This window comes from Choloepus didactylus, chromosome 8 (genome assembly GCF_015220235.1).
Source record: "Choloepus didactylus isolate mChoDid1 chromosome 8, mChoDid1.pri, whole genome shotgun sequence".
In the NCBI taxonomy this organism is placed as follows: domain Eukaryota; kingdom Metazoa; phylum Chordata; class Mammalia; order Pilosa; family Megalonychidae; genus Choloepus; species Choloepus didactylus.
In genome coordinates this window covers 52,867,429-52,891,340 of record NC_051314.1, presented here as the reverse complement: position 1 = coordinate 52,891,340, position 23,912 = coordinate 52,867,429, and the positions used below count along the sequence as shown (strand labels likewise).

Below are 23,912 nucleotides of genomic sequence, written 5' to 3'. Positions count from 1 at the left end.
CTAATGTTGTACCACTTACTGTCTAGGTTACAACAGGATTTTTGTTGGGGGTTGTGCATGTCGTCCTTTTTATCTGATCTGTGATTAAAGCAGTGATATTAAAATGACCTAGGGAAAATACCAATTTCTTAAAATTAGAAGTAGGAATGGTTCAGAAAGGATACTTATCTTGGGTAGTTCCAAACTGGTTAGTATAAAATAGTTCACCTCTGAGGCACTAGTACCAGTGTTGCACATGCTGCAGTTGTCTTTTGAACCAGAAGAATGCACGGTTACTATGTGTTATATACCTTCCGGTTCCTTCATCCAACATGCCGTTCAACTTCTTTCCCCCAAGTCAATCCCATCCCGGACTCCAATGTGTAAATCCAACATTGCATGTTTTGTGCATAACTGTTCTAAAGGATCTTACTTTGTGTACCAAATGTATCAAAGTAGTGTACACTGCCATGTAATGTAAAAAGATCTACCTGTAAACAATGCAACCAACTATCCAAAAGTGTCACACTATCTAAAACACCAAATAAATCAAGAACAGTGAAAAAAAAATTACTGAGATTTAAATAATGACCACTATATCTTTTTCATTTTGATTTAAATTAGTCATTTCCAAATTATTGCTACACAAAGCAGAACAATTACGAGTATCCAAACAAAAAAAATGCTTATATTTATTTTTCTAGTTAGGCAATATTTCTTTTTTGTTAAATATCTTCTAGGTATAGGGCATGAATTGCCATTATTCAATAAAGTATTATTACTTTGAGGTTGGAATAAATTGGCATTATTCTATTTGAATAAAATATAATACTCCCAAGTCTGTATTTGATATTCAAATAAGAATGAAGTTAGTTTTTACTGTCAAAATATTAGATGCAGATGTGGATGCCTAAAATCAGGTTGAAAATCTTAAATAGAGTTCCATATGGGTTTCAAACAAAATGGGAAGGGTTGCTGGCAGTGTCTTAGAAGACTTGAAAGACAATGAACTTAACATTTCAGTAATTCTTAGTCAAGTTGTTTTAATTAGCCTATAAAAGGGAAATAAAGGGCTTGAAGATCAGAACTATCCTTCACAGAATGGGTAAACTTGATCATTTTAGTCTGAATCATTTGGCTCTACTCTGCAATATTCATTTGATGTTTGTCTGTGAAAAAATGCAGAAGAGTAATTTAAAAGCATAGCATTGGAAAATCTCATTAATTATTTTCTTTATCACAGAGACGTTTGTCCTGAACATGTTCTTCAGCCAGAGAGTTCAGCTTGAAACCATAACAATGGTGATCTCCCATGTAGCAGAGATAAAATTAATAAGTGATTGCAAAACCATTTAGCCCTGAGGGATTTACAGGTCAAAATTGATTAAAATCCTCTCCAACTTAAAAAGAGGTAATGTACATAATCTTTTTCTCTTCTTATGTCTTAAGCAGATGATTATATGCATCTGCCAGCATGAAACTGTGTTATTTAAACAGTCATGGCCAGAAGTTCTATGATTTGTTTGGTCAGTCTTTCTATCATGGCATCTACCATGATTGTAATGACATTCAGTGGACTAAATTGATGCCGTTTACATTCTGGTCAAATGCTAAGACATTTTAAATGATTAGCTAGTGAAACAAGCTTGTATGTCTCCCTTAGAGAAATACATTCTTAAAGAGAGGCTTCCATATTGCAAATACACTCCCATGTTGTTTTTTGGGGAAAAAAAGAAACAAAAGCAGAGACAGTTAACTAACAAATGAAATATGGCTTGCTGAAATCCCTGGACATTTGCAATCTGCTCCATAAGCAATAGGATGCATAACTATATAGGATGCTATTACCTTCTGGCCAGACATTCATGATGGCCAATTTGATTTCACATTGTTGGGGATGGGGAGGGAGGAGATTATGGGAAAAACAGACATCTTAAAGGAAGATGTAAAGAAACTTTCTGGGTCTTAAATAATTTTCCTGAAGGTTGTTTACTATTCTGTAGTCTATCATATACTGTATTTAGATTCCGTGACTATAAAAAATGAAGGTTATTCCTTTGAGCCATCAGAAAAAATACCACCCTCCCAGGCTAATATCAATGTGACTAAATATCGGATAGGATTTCAATCATTTTTGTCAATTGATGTAAATTGTGATTGTCTAAATTCCCTTTAAAACAAATACCATTGAAGGTGAGGAAGAAATTCCGCATACAACAATTAAAAAAAACAAAACAAAACAAAACCAGTAAAAAACGCCTTTTCTGTTGTCTCATTCTGACATGTTTTCTAGTGTTTCCAATAGATAATATTAGTATGATCATTATTTTAAATAACAGGCAAATGAAGTTCTTCTGAGATTTCTCTAGATATGGAACACACATTAAAATTAATTGTTTCTGTTCATGGGTCTTCGGAGGAGTACTGGATAAATTAAGTCTCCTAATTTTCCTTTTTATGTCATTAAAATAATGTTTTAAAAATGATTTTCAGTTAATTGTATAGAAAAGAGCAGCTCTATTGTCCCTGAAGAAACTTTCATCCGAAGGAAAATATGGTGCAACATTTTAATAATCTAAAGTTTAATGACAAATAAAATGAGATATCTTGCCTCCTTGAATCAGTTCTGCTTGTTAACGATATGAATTTGGTTCCAGTTCTTTAGTGCCAAAAGAGTTTGCAGAGAGGTGAAGAAAAAATTGGAGGATCATTTATAACCGATGCAAAATCCACTGTGGCCAGCCTGTAGAATTTATTGAAAAATTGACAGTGTTTACTTTGGCTTGATGCTCTGTTTTGAGATAGAATAAAAAAGTGAAAACTTTTATTAAATTAATAATCATTCTTGTAATAGTTCCTTAAGACCCAGTAGTGTACCAAATAAATTATAACAAAAAAATTATAAAATGGAAACATCAGTACTCTCTTTTGCTTGAATTCATCAATAAATGAAAGCCCAAGGGAAAGTATAGTTTCATTGGTGGTGGTGTATGACATTTGTTTTTAACATTATTTTGATTAAACAATAGCTCATCTAATGTTTCCATTTTAATCAGGCAGTTTTTTGGATGAAGCAACTATTTATTTTAGGACTTGAATGGAAGAGGATGAAGGAGGATACTGTCACACTCAATTTTAGAAGGTCATGAAATCTTCAACTTCCTTTTACTCTCATCTTAAAAAAAAGAAATACAGTATTCCATTTCTTTATTTCTATCATATTAAACATGGCATGTTACCATTATGAATTCCTTTTCTTCTTTTTTAATGAAAGCTTTTTCTGGTAACTTGATGAACTGTATGCATAGAAATCGCTATCTTGAAATTTTCTGTTAAATCATTAGCAGCTGCTCATAAATGTAAACTACAACAGGTTTACATTTAAAATGTAAGGGTTGGGAGTATCAACTGTCCAAATAATAGAGAAATGAAATTTAAAGTGTAAACTACTATCAATTCTGCTAAAGATATGCAGATCAGAATACATACTTTACGACAAGATTAATTTGTAATGTATTTATCTAAGGACTGTTAAATGAATCAGATTATGGCAAAAGATATGAAGACATTCTCTCACCTCTAGCTGAACTTTTGCAGGACCACCGAGGTATTGTTGATTACTTAGTACTTTCTTCTTTACAGTCACTATTTGATGGACAACTTTTTGAAGTCTTTGTAATTATTTCAACTATTTTTCCTAAAATAAATAATAGCATAAGTGATTCCACTGAAAGCATAGTAAGGTATTTTAAAAACCTTTTGGCTTGAGTTATGACATGTCCGTCTCTTCAATTTTCTTTTTATTATAGTTCCTTGCATTCATTGACATAAATGTGTATGGGATTCATCAGGTTAGCAATATTCCTGCAGTCTTTAAATAATCATTTGGAGTGAAACAATTTGAATTGTCTGCATAGTAAAGAAATTCTTATAATGACAGAGTCATATTTTAAGGCTACATTGAGAATATGAAAAACCTCAAAAGTTGGGGATATTTAGAATTAAGTCTAAAACTGATACGTAAAGACAGTTTGTTTACAATTGAGTTTAATTTCAATAGAACTTTTAAATCAGAAGACAAAACCAGGAAACAATCGTTAAAGGGAGTTATGTAGGATGATTAAGTTAATAGTAACAGATTCTTAAATACTTAAACATCTGTATTTTTTAGTTCAGCTGTAACTGTAAAACTATGCCTTTTATAACATATACCAGAGATTATAATGTAAACTGGTCAGTAGTGGGGCATATCTTTGTTACATCTTAGCAAATACATAAACCTGAAGACTCCTTTAAGTACTGTGATTGGGGCACTTCTAATCTAGTTTATACTTTTACCGTCCTATAACTTCTTCATGCACTCCTTATTTATATTTTATTTTTCTTTCCACTTCCAAACTTTTACTGGGTTCTGCTAAGTTACACTTCCCCTTACTTTATCAGTCAATCATCTTGTCAGAAGTAGGTGCTAATGGTTTGCAAATACATCTAAGTATAATCGTGAACTTTAGTATATAGGTTATAGAATATAAAATGTACTTTATTATATATGACTTTGGATGCTTTTCATATCAAATAATTCTTATTCTATCCACCCCTAAGAGTATTAAATGCATACCAGCATATGTTTACTGAAAGGATTTCCCTGGTGCAGTAGGGTGTAGGGCCTTGGTATACAAAAATCCACTCTTCTTAGCAAGCATTATAGAGCCTTGGTGTCACGAGATGTAATTTCTTGAAATGACTGAGAAAACAAAGATATAAAAATTGTTGAGGCCAATTTCCATAGAAGTAGATTCCCCTCAGTCCTATATTCAAAGGGAGTCTCTGTTCACACCTAAGAAAACCCTTTCCTAGCTAAAGTCATCTCTGCCCCACATACTATATATCACATTAACCAGTTTAATTTCATTCATATTATTAATCTGTAATTTGTTTATTCATTGGCTTATTTTTTTTTTTTTAGAAGTTGTGCTTTATGAGGGCAGAGGCCTTGTCTTCCTTCTTTTTCCTTTCTAGCCCCCTCTGTGTTTAAAATAGTGTCTTGCACAAAGCCAATGCTCTGTAAGAAGTTGTTCAAAGAATAAGTGAATGAGCCAACCCAGAAATAACACTGCAAAGGTTCAGAGCATTTACTCTGCTCCAGGTTTGGCTTGGTGACAATTCTCTGTGGATACTGTATGCACCATTATAAGATCTTTGAGAAACACATACATATTGTCAAAAAAATGGTGAATTTAGATGAGATGTGAATGGGGGAGAGAGTCTAAGGTATATTTATTTTTCTATTAGCTTCTTTTAAAATAGGTGATTGAACTAAAATGTACTCACTTTACAGTCCAAAACTCTTTTGTGGCTCATTTTGATGAGACTGCATGTTGTTATTCTATGTTTATTTTATTTTATTTTGTTTTGAAGAAGAAAAAAACAATATGTGAGACATTTCTATTGAACAAGGAAAAAGAAGAGATGCTTCTCTTTACCCTGATTACATCTGTAAGGCCACCAGACATTTCAAACCTTTTCCTGACAAATATAATGGCATTTTGATTTGTCATCAAATTTCTGTTATTACAAATATATTTTCCCAGGGAGAATTTGAGATTCTTTAGAACTATAACTATCTTTGAAACATAGGAATTATGCTCATCAGATAATATTTGACCTCTTACAATCTATTTGGTTACTGCTGTTGATAGTAGTAATATAAAGCAGTTCTATTTGAATTTTATATGCATTACTATTTTAAGGAATGCCTTTAACAGCAATATTTAGAGATGTTTATAATTCTTAAGATAATTTATCTGGCAACAAACAAATGAACAAATGGAAACTTCTATATAACTTTCTACAACATAAAATTTGCAACTGATTTATTCTGTTCTTCTGTATACATATTTTTATCACTCTAATCCATTTGCTTAGTTACTACTCTGAAGCAAACTTCCTCATTTTCCCATTTTTCTAAGATTGGTGATTGCTTACTTTGTGCACAGTAGGTAATAAATATACATATTTTAAGTGAATGAAATGACAATTCATTTGTCAATTCATTCTTCATTGTTGTCCCACTTCATGGGACTTTGTCAGCCTGCAACTGGAAAAATACATGATAACAGTTTTACCAAATATATTTTATGAAGAGCAATTAATACAAATTCTATGCAGATGGTTTGAAGGCAGAAAATATTTTAACTTTAAAAAAAGCAAAAATCCAGATCCATTGTAGAATAATAATTCTTACACACACACACACAAACACATACAGTTATTTTCGTATTGAATAATTGGTCAACTTAATTAAATATGAATATTGGTGAAGGAATTTTGTGGATGTTAGACCATTTTTTGTCTACATTGTATCAGAGAACTGAGATTGATACATAATGCTCAAAGTTTATTTAGAATGGCTTTAAGGGCTCAGACAATGCTGCTAGATACAAGAAAGCAGTTTAAAAAAAAAAATAACAGCATGAGTTAGTTTAAGTGGCTACTGACTCATGCAAACTCTGCAGACTTCTGGTCTATACAGTCACAGAATAAAAGAAGTGAGATGATCCAGCAAGCACAGGATGCTGAATCAAACATTTTCTTCTCCACATCAATGCCAATAGGATTTTACAGTTTAATTATAATCAGATAAGAAGTTTGTGAAGTGACTTAGAACAGATTTACTCAGTTAGTTGCAAGAATATGCCTTTTGATTACGATTTAAAATCTCATGTTTGATGCATGGAAAATATTCCACTGCTCTGTATTCTTCTTGAATACTCAGTGAGGAATAGCATTAAATGAAGAGAAATTTCAATACCAAGTCAAAGCTTTTGTCTGAGCTCAAATTCTTCCTACAAATAACTTGAAACATCCATCCCTTCAAAAATGAAGAAAAATTTTTGAAAATTGCTGTCTTATATTTAGCTTCCTCTTTAATGTAACCAAATAAAACTATGAAAATCCATTTTTATTAAGAACATGCAAACAACTTAGTGACAATTAATCTTAATAACATGACAATCAAAATAAGCAATACATGTAATAGCTTAAAAGGTAGCCAGAATCTAGAAATGATACATGCCATCACTCAAGGTTGAAATGGATTAATTCCAAGGTACCATAATTATTCTTTGTTCTCCTTGACCTTTGCATTTCTTGTTACATGATTGATTTCCACTAACCCCCTTCTGTAAAAGAGTGTCTGGAATTTCTAAGCTGAACTTCATATATAGGGTTTAAGTTCTTGTTTTTTAAATAAAAGATTTTGCTATTAAACTATAGACTAGTACTATAAGGTATTAAGAGGCTATTGTTTAAAGTAAAATGAAATTAGCATATAACTGCCAAATGTTTTCAGCAAAATGATTGTTGAATGGCTCTCGAAAAGTAGTAAATAGATAGGTATGAGGAAATGGATGGAACAGAAGATGTGCTTTTAAACAGGATCAGACATATAGAGTATTCTAGATTATTGGAATAAAATGTCAAAGTTTCCAAGTATAGAAGGCAGGCCATGGCTAGGGTTATGACACTAAACCCCTGATTTGACCTGATGTGATAAAAATTAAAATGTTAAAGTTATTAGTTTCAGCAACTCTAGCAAAACAAAATATTTCTTTATGATAATAGAGTAGACCCTAGAGTGCTGTTTGTGGCTTCACCACTCAGGCCCCAGACAGTGTAAGCAGCAGTTTGCCTGCGGTTCTGAAATGCACTGACCTAGTAGATTGTTATTCAATGCAGGCTGCAGAGGTCCATGAACCTTGTGTGTGTCTATCAGCCACAAAGGTGTGGACCAGCTGCTGTCCTTTATTTCTGGTACACTCTCTGCGCTGTGGATTTGCTGGGTCTATCCTAAAACAAAATGGAAGTGATTTCACCCAAGTTTGAGTCATTTCCATCCAGTCCTCAGACCTGATCTACTTTTTATAGGAGATTATAACTCAGACAGTTATTAAAATTAGGAAGAATTTGAGAAGAATACAGCAACAGCATGGTGGGATCACTGGATTAGAGTATGGAGAGAAACAGAACCCATGGATATGTTTGTTTGGACTAAAATTAGGCCCTGGTCCCTTTCTTTGTGGATCCTCAGTAAGGTTAGGACCTTAGGTCTGCCTGCAGACATGAGAGAGCTCCCCGAATTCCTATGACTTGAGTGGCTGCATTGATGGCACCTTACACACAGAAATACCCAAGGTGGAGGCTAAAGTCCTAGGGCAGAGATTGTTGAGTGAAAATTGCTTCCTAATTCAGTTCCTACTTCATTTCCAAAATCGTTTCCTAATTCAGACCCTCCTCAGAAGATTTATGAAGGCCTATTGCATTTGATCATGGAATTAGAAATGATAGAGAGCTAGGAGTTCTAAAACTCCCTCCTAGTGCGACATCCCTCCCCAAACTCAACTCATGCATGAAGATTGGTTAATTTCAAAAATTGTGTGAATGCCTTAAACATCACCATCTGAAAACTACTCCTGAAGAGCATAACAACCATTTAAAACTGGCATTTAAGAAGAGAAAGCAGGTAGACCCAGAAGGACAGATATTGTATGGTCTCATGGGCATGAACTAATTCTAACAAGCAAACTTTTGGGGTTAAAATCTAGAGTATAGGTTACCAGGAGATAGAAAGAAGGTAGAGAATGGGCAGATGATGCTTAAGGTGTACAGAATTTTTTAAAAGGTTGATTGTAAATGGATAGAGGTGATGATAGCACAATACTATAAATGTAATTAACAGTGCTGCGCATGAGTATGGTTAAAAGAGGAAGTCTAGGGTAATGTATGTCACTAGAAGGAAAGCTAAAGGATAAAACATGAGCCTGTATAACATAGTGAAACTGTTGTGGACAGTGATTGTGGTTAATTGTACAAATATAAGAATGTTCTTACATGAACTAGAACAAGTGTACATCACTATTACAAGGTGTTAATAACGGTGGTATGTGGGGAAAAATAATTAATGCAAACTAAGGGCTATAATTAAGAGTAACATTGTAATATTCTTTTATCATTTGTGACAAAGGTACTATACCATAGCTAAGTGTCAAAAATAGAGGGGCATAACAGGTATGGGTTTTTTTTTTCCCCCTGGCACAATGAGAATATTCTCAAATTGACTGTGGTAGTGAATGCATAACTCTGTGATTATACCAAGAGCCATTGATTGTACACTCTGGGTGAATTGTATGGTGTGTGAATATAACTGTTAAAAAAAAAAAAATTAACCTTGAGCAGGAGGGATCTTAAAAAAAAAAAGGAGAAAGCAAGAATGCCCTCTCTATAAGCTGAAAATGTAAGTCCTAATGTTAATTAATATAGAGGAAAGGAGGTCAAGTGGAAAGAAGGTGGACTTTGTTAAGTTTAACCCTTAGAAGCCCCCATGACTCTGGGCAAATTATATAGCTTCTCTAAACCTCAATTCCCCAGCTGTTGTAAGGATTTGAATAAATAATAATATAAAGTAGTTGACATATAATAAGTACCTTAAATAGGCAGTTTTTAAAATATTTTGTAAATATCTAGTAAAACCAGTTTGGAATTGAAAGTGTGTTATGATAGCAGTGATTTTTATGAAACTCATCATCCAGTGCAATGATATATTATGCCCATGATCGTTTTTTTTTTATCTTCATTTTATTGAGATATATTCACATACCACGCAGTCATACAAAACAAATCGTACTTTCGATTGTTTACAGTACCATTACATAGTTGTACATTCATCACCTAAATCAATCCCTGACACCTTCATTAGCACACACACAAAAATAACAAGAATAATAATTAGAGTGAAAAAGAGCAATTGAAGTAAAAAAGAACACTGGGTACCTTTGTCTGTTTGTTTCCTTCCCCTATTTTTCTACTCATCCATCCATAAACTAGACAAAGTGGAATGTGGTCCTTATGGCTTTCCCAATCCCATTGTCACCCCTCATAAGCTACATTTTTATACAATTGTCTTCGAGATTCATGGGTTCTGGGTTGTAGTTTGATAGTTTCAGGTATCCACCACCAGCTACCCCAATTCTTTAGAACCTAAAAAGGTTTGTCTAAAGTGTGCATAAGAGTACCCACCAGAGTGACCTCTCGGCTCCTTTTGGAATCTCTCTGCCACTGAAGCTTATTTCATTTCCTTTCACATCCCCCTTTTGGTCAAGAAGATGTTCTCCGTCCCACGATGCCAGGTCTACATTCCTCCCCGGGAGTCATATTCCACGTTGCCAGGGAGATTCACTCCCCTGGGTGTCTGATCCCACGTAGGGGGGAGGGCAGTGATTTCACCTTTCAAGTTGGCTTAGCCAGAGAGAGAGGGCCACATCTGAGCAACAAAGAAATATTATGCCCATGATCGTTTATTGAATAAATGAAAATTTATCTTAATAGATGTGATTCTGGATTCTCATCATATCACTGGGTTTGAACACAGCATGATCCTTCCCACCTCAGGGTTTTGCTCTTTCTCTTTGGAGTTTTCTTCCCTTGCTCTTAACCTGGTTAGCTCTTCAGATTTCAGTTCAAGCTTCACTTCCAAAGGGTAGACTCCAAGACCACCTACTCCTTCACCCCTGCCCACCAAGTCTCGATTAATTTTCCTTTGCTCTATGTTCTCTCATAAAATCATATTACTTTTATTCAGGGTCCTTAGCTTAATTTGTAATAACTTATGTGTTACAATAATTATTCATTGAACACCTTTCTTTCCCCCTGGGCGACGAACTTCTTGGAGGAAAAACTATGAGTTTTTGCCACCATTATATTTCTAGTGTCTTAGTGTCTAACACATACCAGGCACACATTAACTATGTGCTGAATGAATTAATTAATGTATGGGTGCCGTCATTCAATTCAGTTGCACCTATCATTTTTGTACTAGGATAGGACATAAACACAAACACTCTTTTATTATTATTCAACTCACATTTTATGTTTATAAAATTTGTACCCAGAAAAAATATCTAAATATGTTACTGCAATATAACAATATATATAAATAGTTATGTAAATAAAACTTCTAATAATTGTTGTATCTCTGTAATTTTGGCAAGTATACATGGCATCAAATTAATATATTCTGGGAGATTTAATTAGCCAGAATGTAATGCCTAGAAAATTGGAGCATTTTGTTTTTATTAGTGAGACATTTAGGAATCAGGATCAGAGAGATCTATTGGGTCTGAAAATGAAATTTTAATAAGTCAGCAGGTCAGTTCGTCATGGTGTTGCTGTTACAGATGCTGGAGAATCTGTGGATGGAGAATCAGTCACACACTGGGAAAAGGAAAGGAAGTGAGCAGGAGAGGAAAAAAGTAACCAGTGTTAAAGGTGAATTGGGAAGAGGAAGAAACAGTCCTTTTTTTTTTTAAATTCAAAGATGTTCATCATCCATAAATTAAAAGCAAGGTGAAACCTAGGTAACCATTGCTTCATTTTCTTATGATCAAGGATTTTGTTCTCTCCTTAGGATTTCTTTGAGACAACAGAGATTTTAAGAAATACACACTTGCGCATACACACAAACACACACAGATGTGGGGAAGATGAAATAATCTAACATATGAAAATAAGTGGCCCACAAGAGGAAGTTCATTAATGTTAGTTTTAGCTCTGAAATCTAAGCATTTACGAAGGTATGTAAAACTGCATATGCCCAACTTTATTCCCCAGTAGCGTATAGTCAATTTAAGGGAGCAAAATGCATGTGCAATACATTTCAATGCAGATCTAAGTGGACAGAATCAAATGCCAGGAATTTTCTGTAAGTCAGCATGTGGATAGACAATAACATTTGTAAAAACTAGCCCTTGATATTTTCTAAATTAAAGAATTGTATACATGGTGTTTGGTGTACTATATTAGCTTTCAATTTATCAGTCAATATTTTTCTATAGCTTTGAAGCAGATTGCCATTTCTTTCATTGAACATGAAATAAAGTGGGACTGTTTGAGACCAGCTTACAAGGAAAAAATTAATGCTGTGGCCTAAGTCTAGTTAAGTTAATATGCTGCAACTCCACTGGAATGTTAAACTTCTAAAAACCAAATATGTTCAGGAAAAGAAGAGATGGTGGGGGTATAGTTAGTGGAAACAGCATGCAAGAGTTAGAGCGGAGGGTGGTCCTTGAAGTGGTGTTTGGGGAAAGACCCAGATTTGGGGAAGGACCTCAGGCTTGAGGAAGGTCACTTAGAGATTTGAGGACAGAACCACTGCTTCATGACAATCCTAGAGACCCAAAGAAATATTTAATAGGTGCACAAATACTGAGAAAAGTGAAATAGAACTTTTTGTTGGCTTCCAGCTAACATCTTTGGTATCTGTATCACTTTACTTAAATTATATTTGTCAAAATGTGTATGTCTTTCCTTTGTGGGCTTTTTAATTTTTTTTAATATTGTATCCACACCATCATCCCCTTTATTTTTTATGCAATTTTATTGAGATATATTCACATACCATACAATCATCCAAAGTGTGCAATCAGTTGTTCACTGTGTCAACATATAGTTGTGTATTCTTCACCACAATCAAGTTTTGAACATTTTTATTACTCCAAAAAAAAAAAAGAATAAAAATAAAAGAAAGAATGCCTGAAACATCCCATACTCCCCCCCACAAACCCCCTGTTATTCATATACTTTTTGTCCCCATTTTTCTACTCATCTGTTCACACAGTGGATAAAGGAAGTGTGAGCCACAAGATTTTCACAATCACATGGTCATACTGTAGAAACTATAAAGTGATATAGTCATCTTCAAGATTCAAGGCTACTGGATTACAGTTCAACAGTTTCAGGTATTTCCTTCTAGCTATTCTAATACACTAAACACTAAAAAGCGATATCTGTGTAATGTGTAAGAATAACTGCCAGAATGACTTCATGACTTGATTTGAAATCTCTCAGCCACTGAAAGTTTATTTTGTTTCATTTCTCTTCCTTTTTTTTGTCCAGAAGGCTTTCTCAATCCCATGATGCCAAGTCCAGGCTCATCCCCAGGAGTCATGTCCCATATTGCCAGGGAGATTTACACCCCTGGGAGTCATGTCCCATGTAGGGAGAAGTGAAGTGAGTTTACCTGCAGAGTTGGCTTAGAGAGAGAGGCCACATCTGAGCAACAAAAGAGGTTCTCTGGGAGTGAGTCTTTGGCAAAATATTAAGTAGGCTTAGCCTCTCCATTGCAGTAAGAAGTTTCGTAAAGGCAAGCCCTAAGACTGAGGGCTCAGCCTTCTAAATTGGTAGTCCCCAGAGCTTGCAAGAATATCAGGAATTCCCCAAGTGGAGGAATTCCCCAAGTGGAGAAGTTTAATATTTCCACATTTTTCCCCAGTCCCTCAAGGGGGCTTTGCAATTACTTTTTTAATATTTGCCCAAATTACTCTGGGATGTATTGGGGCTTCATACTAATCTGTACAAACAACCAGATCTCACTTCCTATTCAAGATTCCGTGTAATTAGGGTGTTTCAATAAACTGACCATACAAGTTAAATTATATATTGTGACCTTTTTAATTGTGGAAACCTATTGATTTTTAAAATATTCTGCTTGTAGTTAACAACTTCCATTAAAAATGCACAAAAATATACATTTAAGGAAAATTAACCAATGTGGCACAACCAATCTATATTTCATTATAGGAAAAATATATTTACTTGAACTTTACAGATACAGGGAAAATGACAAGAATAAAGTTTTACATGGCAAGACTTTAGCTGCCACCAGTGGTCTTTTGGGTCACTTGTTTATTTTTATAGAGAGGAAAATTTTTTTAAATATTTTTCTTCAAAAATATGTTTTGGGAAAACCCCTTACCTTCATAATACCAACAGGCTATAAACATTTAAACTGCTATTTTTAAATACCTCACACATACTCTTATCTCAGGACTTTTACACTCACTCTTCCATCTGCCTAAAATACTTTCCCCTAGCTATTTACAAGGTTCATTCTTCTATTTTTTTTAGAGCTTTCTGCCCAAATGTCTCCCCCTAAAAATGATCTTCTCTGATCACACTTCTCAAAAGAGCACTGTGTCACTCCCTATCTTATTCTGCTTTATTGTTCTTCATAGCACTTAACAATGTTTTTTAATTACAGATTAATTTTCTAATTAAAATGTTAACTCTAAGAGAACAAGGAAAGTTTTATTCATCACTCTGTTCTTGGTTTTCAAAACTCAGTCTTTTACAGACAAATGCACAATAAATATCTGTTAAGTGCATAAATTTTTGAATGGATGAATAAATTTTCTATTAATAATGAGAAAAACAGTTACTTGATTATCTATATAGACAGTCTTTTGATTATATTCCTGCTCATGTGAGTTATATATTTTATTGACTATAATTATTTAGGTTGTGTGTAAATGGAATGCTAGGTAGTACATTTCAAATACATTATTAATTAATAGTTTATAACAACTTTTTTGTTTCCATTCATGTGTTAATCTATCGATAGCAAGTTATAGAGAACCATAATGATTTCTTCCTTGCCCTTGTAGTCTTTTGATAAAAATATGGTATATTACAGAAGCAACTTAGCATTTCAGCTTCTCTGACTTTTCCATAGCACGGAGTGGAGTGTTCATGGCAGAGATCTGTTACTATCTATATTTTCACCAAAATCCTCAAAAAAAAAAAAAAAATGCAGATGTGAAAATGAATTTGGAAATCTAATTGATTCTTTTTCTATCAATATTTTACAACCATGACTTTGTATATTATGTCATTATATTGTTTCATAAGTGGTTTTGAATTGTTTTGGACATGAAAATTATGCAAAACGATCAAATTTGAAGTAGATATTCTTATATTTTCTGATGGCATGAACTGGTATAGAATCATTGCCCTTCCACTTCTTGAACACTGATGACATGAGAGAAAGCTAAAATAAAATAAAGAATCTATGTAACTTTAACTTTTAGAAGAGTTCAAAGCTCTCTGGGTACTTGAAGCAGGAAGATGGGGAATTTGGATGAACCACAGTAAGGTGAGATCATTCATAAAAGAGATGAAGTGAACAGCCTGTTTCTTGCTAAATTAACTCTTAATTTTTTTGTTAATGTTTCCTAAACTGTTTTGAAATAGTGAGTTTTTAATAGTATGAAATAATGCATATGTATTCAATTTAATTGGCATGTCTTTGTCACCAAGGATGATGAATCTATTTGTGGACATCATTTAAACATAAGGGGGGAGATGATTTTTCAGTTAAAAGAAATAAAAAGATCATATACCCTTATAGTTTAAAACATATATGCTTCAATTGTGAAGTATAAGAAATATTGATGACTTATAAACCATTTTCTGGCTCTTTCTATAGAGTGAAATTTAATCTTACTAATCGATGTGTTCAGGCTTTTGGAGCATGAAGGTTTTGACTGCCTGCTACAAAAGTTTTTTTTTTTTTTTCCTTTGTGTGTTTCTGGTGGAAAGTCATTTTTCTCTCTCAGTTTCAATGAAAATCAGCATGAATTTTCACTATGCATCTCACTATGCATATAGACGTGAAAATAGATGCTTTTGTGTTCTAAATGGCAATGCCTAAGAATTGTCTTATTTTAAAATTTAGAAAATACCCCACAATATGTTTATTATGCTCCACTAAAATCTACATAATTTCCTCAAAGATATACAGGGAATTCACTGGGAATTTTTGGGTACTATTTTAGAGTTACTTCTTGTAAATATTGGTTCACTCTATTTTAACTATCACAAAAATGTCAGAATATATTATGCAGTAAAAATTCAAGAAACATACTGTATTAGTTAGGGTTCTCTAGGGAAACAGAATCAACAAGAGATATCTATAAATATAAGATTTATAAAAGTATCTCAAGCAACCATGGGTATGCACGAGTCCAAATTCTGAAGGGCAGGCCACAGACTGGTAACTCCAATGAAGATGTTTGATGAACTCCTCAGGCAGCAAACTGGCAACTCCGATGAAGGTGTTCGATGAACTCAGGCAACGAACGGGCAACTTCGACAAACTCCTCAGGAAACATTTCACTGGTCAGCCAAAGAAGAAATGAAGGTCCTTTATCTGTCTCACTTAAAAGTCTTCAACTGACTGGATTAAATCCAGCTGATTGCCTTCTCTCATTGTGGAAGACATGCCTTTCGTTGACATAACCAGTCACAGCTGCAGCCAATTGACTGATGATTTAATAAACCAGCCTTCTGGTTTATTAACCAGCGACAAATGTCCTTGCAGTAACAGTTAGGCCATTGCTTGCTTGACCAGACACCTGGGTACCATCACCTGGCCAAGTTGACACATGAACATAACCATCACAGTTCACCCCTTGTCAATTTGGCAGTTATACACATCACCTTAAACCATACTTTATCTCTAAATAGAGAATAAGAACAGACATATATTTCACCTAACAATATTCCACTGCCCTGTGTACAACTGGAAACACACTAAACTCTCCAGAATAGGGTGCAAGTCCTTGGGTGACATTTAAAAATAAGACATTTCCTTTAACTTAAATACTGCAAAATGAACAATACAGCTTATGTCATATGATAAGGGAATAAGACAGAGAAGAAAGCAAAGATATTTGTTTTATAGACAAATACAAACATACTCACAGCAAAACAAGGAAGAAATATTCATGCCATCATAGTCTTAATTTCTATAACTGGTCATGTGGCTGTAGTTCATATTTATCACAACTGTCTTCCACTACCCATTCCATGTTCCCTTTACCCTCAGCAAGCACTTCAGCTGGCCATGGTTGTTTGCCTGGTGGGGTGACCCAAACCTTCATTCCTGAAGTTTCTTGGCCATTGGTAGTCCTGCCTGGATTGGGTTGTTGCAGTTTTCCATTGACTTTAATCACAGAGCATGGTAGACTAAGAGATGCCCTAGAGGATCTCCTGTATTCCAGGAAAACTCTTCTTTACTTCCATTGTGTAGGTGCAGTGCTATTTCCCCTTGAAAGTCAAGATCAATCACCCCAGCCAGTACAGTAATCCCTTTCCTTGCCTGTTGATTCAGAGGCATAAGAATCCCAAAGTGGCCAGGTGGCAGTCTTAACTTCTAGTTAATGGAATTATTATTGTGTTTTCTGGCGAAAGCACTCCTCCTTTTGGAACAAAAACTTATAGACAAGCAGAGCTTAAGCTTGCAGGGACAGGAAACAAAAATTTTCCTAGTGGATCACTAGGAGTGATAGTGAGTGTTGCCACTCCTGTTTCCACCCCTTGATTCCTGGACCCATGAATCCTGGCTATGGGAGAAACATCACCATAGAGAGGATGCTGATTCAGAGCATACACAACCTCCTAAAGAACACTGCCCCAGCCCTGCAAGGTATTGCCACCTAGTTGGTGCCGTAGTTGAGTCTTCAACAGGCCATTCCACTGTACTGTCAACCCAGGTGCCTCCGGATGATGGGGAGTATGGTAAGACCAGAAAATTCCATGAGCATGTGCCCATTCCCTCACTTCATTTGCTGTGAAGTGGGTTCCTTGGTCAGAAGCAATGCTGTGTGGAATACCATGACAGTAGATAAAGCATTCTGTAAGTCCACGGATGGTAGTTTTGGCAGAAGCAGTTCATGCAGGGAAGGCAAACATGGGTTATCTGGAATATGTGTCTATTCCAGTAAGAACCAATCACTGCCCCTTCCATGATAGAAGTGGTCCAGTGTAATCAACCTGCCACCAGCTAGCAGGTTGATCACCTCGGGGAATGGTGCCATATTCGAGGACTGAGTATGGGTCTCTGCTGCTGGCAGATGGGACACTCAGCAGTGGCTGTGGCCAGGTCAGTCTTGGTGAGTGGAAGTCCATGTTGCTGAGCCCATGCATAACCTCTTTCTCTACCACCACGTCCACTTTGTATTAGTAGGGTTCTCTAGGGAAACAGAATCAACAAGAGATATCTATAAATATAAGATTTATAAAGGTGTCTCACGCAACTGTAGGTATGCACAAGTCCAAATTCTGTAGGGCAGGCAGCAGACTGGCAACTCCAATGAAGATGTTCAATGAACTCCTCAGGAAACAAACTGACAACTTCGATGAACTCCTCAGGAAATGAACTGGGATCTTCAACAAACGTGTTCGATGAACTCCTCAGGAAACAAACTGGCAACTTCAATGAACTCCTCAGGAAATGCTTCACTGGTCAGCCAAAGAAGAAGTGAAGGTCCTCCATCTGTTTCACTTAAAAGTCTTCAACTGATTGGATTAAATCCAGCTGATTGCCTTCTCTCATTGTGGAAGACATGCCCTTTGTTGATGTAATCAGTCACAGCTGTAGCCAATTGACTGATGATTTAATAAACCCCCTGTTCTAGTTTGCCAATGCTGCTGGAATACAAAACACCAGACATGGATTGGCTTTTATAAGAGGGGGTTTATTTGGTTACACAGTTACAGTCTTACGGCCATAAAGTGTCCAAGGTAACACATCAGCAATCAGGTACGTTCACTGGAGGATGGCCAATGGTGTCCGGAAAACCTCTGTTACCTGGGAAGGCACGTGGCTGGCATCTGCTCCAAAGTTCTGGTTTCAAAATTTCTTTCTCCCAGGACATTCCTCTCTAGCCTGCAGTTCCTCAAAAATGTCACTCTTAGTTGCACTTGGGGTATTTGTCCTCTCTCAGCTTCTCCAGAGCAAGAATCTGCTTTCAATGGCTGTCTTCAAACTGTCTCTCATCTGCAGCTCCTGTGCTTTCTTCAAAGTGTCCCTCTTAGCTGTAGCTCCTCTTCAAAATGTCACTCACAACTGCACTGAGTTCCTTCTGTTTGTCAGCCCATTTATATGGCTCCACTGATCAAGGCCCACCCTGAATGGGTGGGGCCACACCTCCATGGAAATATCTCATCAGAGTTATCACCCACAGCTGGGTGGGGGACACCTCCATGCAAACCTAATCAGCACCAAAACATCTGCCCCACAAGACTGCATCAAAGAATATGGCTTTTTCTGGGGGACATAATACATTCAAACCAGCACACCAGCCTTCTGGTGTATTAATCAGCCACAAATGTCCTTGCAGTAATGGTTAGGCCAGTGCTTGCTTGACCCAATATTGCCAGCTCTTACAATTTTTAAGATGAACTGGATATGTAAAATTTTATGTGAATTTTTTCAATTTTTAGGGATGGAAACAAACTCAGATTTCTACAGCTAAATCAAATATGTCCATAGGTCCCATTGAACTTGTGGGTAGCCAATTTGCAATCTCTCCGTTATAGGAAACTTTGACAATGCACATATTTAGTAATATCAGAATTGTTGTGATAAGATTTTCTAAATATAGTCTGGGGTTTAAATTTTTGAGTTTATTTCATCAGCTAATATGAGGTAAATTTATATTGTAAAGGTTACATTTTCATTAAAGTGGTTGGCTCTGTATGCTATAATTATTTATAAAGTTTTATTTCTACTTTCTCATAAAATCCTCAATGATAGATGATCATTAATAGAATTAATATAGATTTCTGATGAGGAAGATGATTTTATCTTGTCAAGATACTTATATGGATTGTTTTATGTGTATAGGACTTAAAGGCTTGAGACATCTATATTTTGAAACAAAGGAGAAAGTGATATTTTTGTCCCTGGCAGCCAGATCATTAAAACAGTATTACTTTCTTGAAAATATTTATTTTTTAATTTAAAAAAATCTTTTTAAATTTTCAGATTTTGTTTTATATTTTTAAGACGGCCATGGTCACTTTTGAATAGGAATTTGTAATCCTTCCACAAAATTTATGCTAGTTTATATATTATAATTTTTTTCTTGTCGTGTATAAGGCTTAGGCATTTGTATTAACCTATTTATGTATTAAACTTAATACATTTGGTTTTTAAAAAATAACTGATTGGAGGTGATCTTGTTCATACCTCTGATTTTACATTTTTGCTGTTTTATGTTTACAGATAAATTATTATTAAATAGCTGGGTAACTTTTTGTTAGATCTAGCTCCATCTTGTAAGATAACTTAGGACTTGGGAAGGGATTAGTTCCGGGCTGACTTGGTTTCTTCATTAATAAACATTAGGGGCTGTCTTTTGTAATCATAAGACTCTAAAGTTGTAAAAACAGATACGGGGTACAAGCAGGGCCAGTCAAGAGGTTTTTCAATCACAAGATATAAAGGTTATATAGTTATACAATCATTATCAAAGATTAAGGCAGCTGGGTTACAGTTCAGTGGGTTTCAATAATTTCAGATATTTTCTTTTGGCTATTCTACAATATACTAGAAAGTAAGAAAAAGACATCTATAAAATGAACCAGTCATCCTAATAATTTGTTAATACTTAATTTCTCAGTCACAGTTCCTCCCTTTGTTTTGTCCATTCCTCAGTCTTGAGGGATGTCTAGACAATGGCCTCTCTGATTTCTTCATGCTGAAAAGGGGCATTGACCTTACTGGGTGGGGGAATGAAACTGGTTGTTGTTCTTAGAGAGACTGGTAGTTCTGGGTCTCAGGACTTAACTGACATAGGAACAATCTGGAGGCTTTAAATCTCTGGAAAACAAACTTAATAAGTAAATTGAAAGTTATAGGTTTAAATAAAGGAGTAGAAATATTATGATTAGGTGATTTATAACTATGTTACATTTGGGAAATATCTTTTTTTTTTTTTTTTTTTTACAGATTTTTAGATATAACCTGGGATTTTCCTTAGGGTTATAAGCAACAGTGTTGGCAATTTCTGGCTGAGACCTGCATTCGAGTAAACTCCAGAATGACTCTCAATTATATTTGAAATCTCTTAGTCTCTGAAACTTTATTTTGTTTTATTTCTTTTCCCATTTTTGGTGCCAGCAAGATGACCTGTGGGAGTCATGTTCTATGTAGTGGGGAAGGTAATGAAGTTCATTTGTAGTGTTTGGCTTAGAGAGAGGCTACATTTGAGCAGCAAAGAGTTTTCAAGGGATGGCTCTTAGGCATTATCTTGTCACAGAAATAAGTTTTAGGATTGAGGGGTTGTCTTATTAGCATATTTCCTTTTTATGAGGCAGGGCTCATATATTTTAGAGTTTATTTTCATAGGTCTCCCTGTTATAAGTTTAAATGGGGATAATTTATGTTTTCCAAAAAAAGGAGTGTTTCTTAGATTTAGAACTTGCAATGTTTTTTGATTACAGTTTTAGTAAATTGGGACCTCCTTATTTCTTTAGAGAATAGCAGGAATTCCCCCAAATGGGGAGGTTTAATAGTTTTTTGCTTTCCTTCTCCAGTATTTCAAGGGACCTTGCAAATACTTTTTATGTCTAAAATATTTGAAAGGCGTAAGGGTAATACATGAACTCATACAGAATACTAAGGATTTATTCTCTATCTTAGGTTCTATGTTAAATAAGCTAAATGAGATTGTTTAAATGAACTGACTAGACAGGTTAAATTAGATAGTGTGCTATAGAAAATTTAAAAATCATTTGATAAAGTAAATTTCTCCTTTTTGGTCCCTCACAGGAATTAAAATTTTAAAATATGGATAATATTACTTTTTAACTTGTATTCTAATTCACCTTAGACTTTAATTAGATTAGCCCCACTCACCTCTTCAACTGAAGTTTGATTCTTTAGCTTCTTTAGCAATTGATGTATGGAGTCATCTTTTTAGAATTAATGTTGCTTCTTTAATTAGAGCTGGAGAACCTTAACTTTGAGTCTCAGGTGTCATACAGACACCCAAAGTTCCAGGAAGCTACTAGGTTACACACACAGGACAAAACATCTCAGAATTTAGAAATAATAATTAAGGCTTAGGAACAAATGTGACTGCTGGAAGAGCTTACAAACTAGGCCCTAATTTATAGAAATAATATAGATATGTATGCATATATATATATTCGACATTTAACTTTTTTTGAGATAATTAATTACAGACTACAGTTGAAGTTTTGTACTGTTTTATCCCCATATTTTTACCAGGGTTATGTTAATTAACAGGTAGAACATAATTTATTGGCTTGCCTTGCTACTCTTTCAAAGTCCCTTTTTAGTTGAAGATAAAGTTCCAACTTGTAGTAGACTGCATGCATTTTTAGAGAAAACAATGTAACAGATAAGGAAATTTGGTAATTTCTGTGATGTGACTTTTTTTAAAAAAATAACTAAAAGTATGATAATATCAATATACTATTGTCTGATATTATGCAGATCAGTATCATGACATAATACAGACATTAAGAACATAAGTTAAGTCTTTAAGAGTCTTACACAATTTCTAAATATATGAATAACATTTCACCCGTACAAATTTAAGCAACAGAAAGTTAAAAGATCCTTTTAATTTTATAATACTTCTCAAACACTTCTTAAGTAACTCATAATATATTAAATGAAACTGTTTTCAGCACCTCACTTTTTACAAGATAAAAGAATAAATCCTTTTAACAGTTTGAAATAAAACGACATCCTTTGGGCTTTGATTCAGAATGTTAACATTGAGTATTTGTTTCCTAGATAGAATACTTAGAGGGTTAAGAAAACCTTTTTATAATTTTTCAGTAAGAACAGACTAACAATTTAGGAAAATTTCATTATTTTAACAGAGAGTAAACTAAATCTTAGTTTTGCATGAATATAATGTTTGATATAAAAGCTTTTTATTAAATTTTAGTCAACATTGACCATGATAAATAAAATTCATTTCCATAAAATTTTTATATTTATTTATATTTTGCCCTATACATTTTTGCTTTGTATTCTGTGAAAACTAGTTATTTCTCCTGAGGATAAAACCACACCCTTAAATACATTTATTAAATCTTAGTGAGCATTGACTATGACAAACAAAATTTATGCTTTTATAAGCCCTTTACAACTTTCTATGTTTATTCAGGTCTTGTCTTATATATTTTTTGCTTCTTATTCTGTGAAAACCAGTTATTTTACTTTAGGACAAAATTATACTGTCTCTTTAACAAAGCATGTTCTGCATATTTTACATACCCACATACTTTAAAAAGGATAATGTGAACTGCTTTTGTACATCTTCTAAAATACAATAAAGTTAGTCAAAATAATAATTTTATTTCATTAAAAACAAACTTACATTTTTCATCATCTTAAAGATCTAATAGATATAATGTTAGTTTATTTTATCAATAAACTTGTATAAATTCAGGCAGAACATACCTAAAAAGAATAAAATTGTACGCTTGAATTTCACATAACAGTGATAGTTTATAGGGGCTGGTTTCCAGAAATATTGTTTTCTTTAGTTTACAGTTTTATCACTATTTTAGTGAGATATATTATGCATAATTTCTGAAACAGCTCTCTTGATAATAGTTTAGTATCCAGTAATGCAAAAAAATAAAATATAAAAAAATAAAATGTGTTTTTTTTTCCCTCCTCTATGGAATATTAAACACCTCTGTTTTTATAATATCATAAAATTATAAACAACTTCAAAAGCATAGGTTAGGTTTAGCTCCTGGGCCCTCACCCCACCCCTCCCCTTAAGAATTTTGCCCTAGAGCCACCACCCCTCACTCGGCCCTAGGAACTCTGCAGACCTGCAATAAGCCATTGCCCCTGTGCTAAGAACCCTGGGGGTCTGCAATAAGCCGCTGCCCCCACCCTTAGGAATCCTGGATGTTAAAATTTTAAACTTTCCTGCTTCCAAGCCCCCACTTTCAAATCAGCTAATGGATACTTGCCAGCTACCTCCTTTCCCCAAAGTAGCCACTGAGAAACTGCCATACCTAGACCTGACAGCCTCCCCTTCCCTGGACAAAGAACTTCCCACCAACCATCCTTTATAAGCTGCACTGTCCACTGGCTCAGGGCTGTAGCCATTTTCTTAGGCTTCAGCCCACCTGCGCATACAGGACAATAAAGCTCATTTTGATCCAGTTTTCATCTCTTCTCTTCTCAATTGAAAAACCTAACATACACTGCTTATCAGGCTTTGGAAAATATGCTATAATTGTTTAATTTGTTTCAA

The 23,912-nt window shown here is 34.6% G+C and overlaps 1 protein-coding gene across 3 annotated transcripts in view; it reads left to right on the top strand.

Annotated features, from left to right (window-relative positions):
* NAV3 (neuron navigator 3) overlaps positions 1 to 23,912 on the top strand; it is an 855,568-nt gene that overhangs the window by 524,283 nt on the left and 307,373 nt on the right. The gene's annotated exons all lie outside the window — the stretch shown is intronic.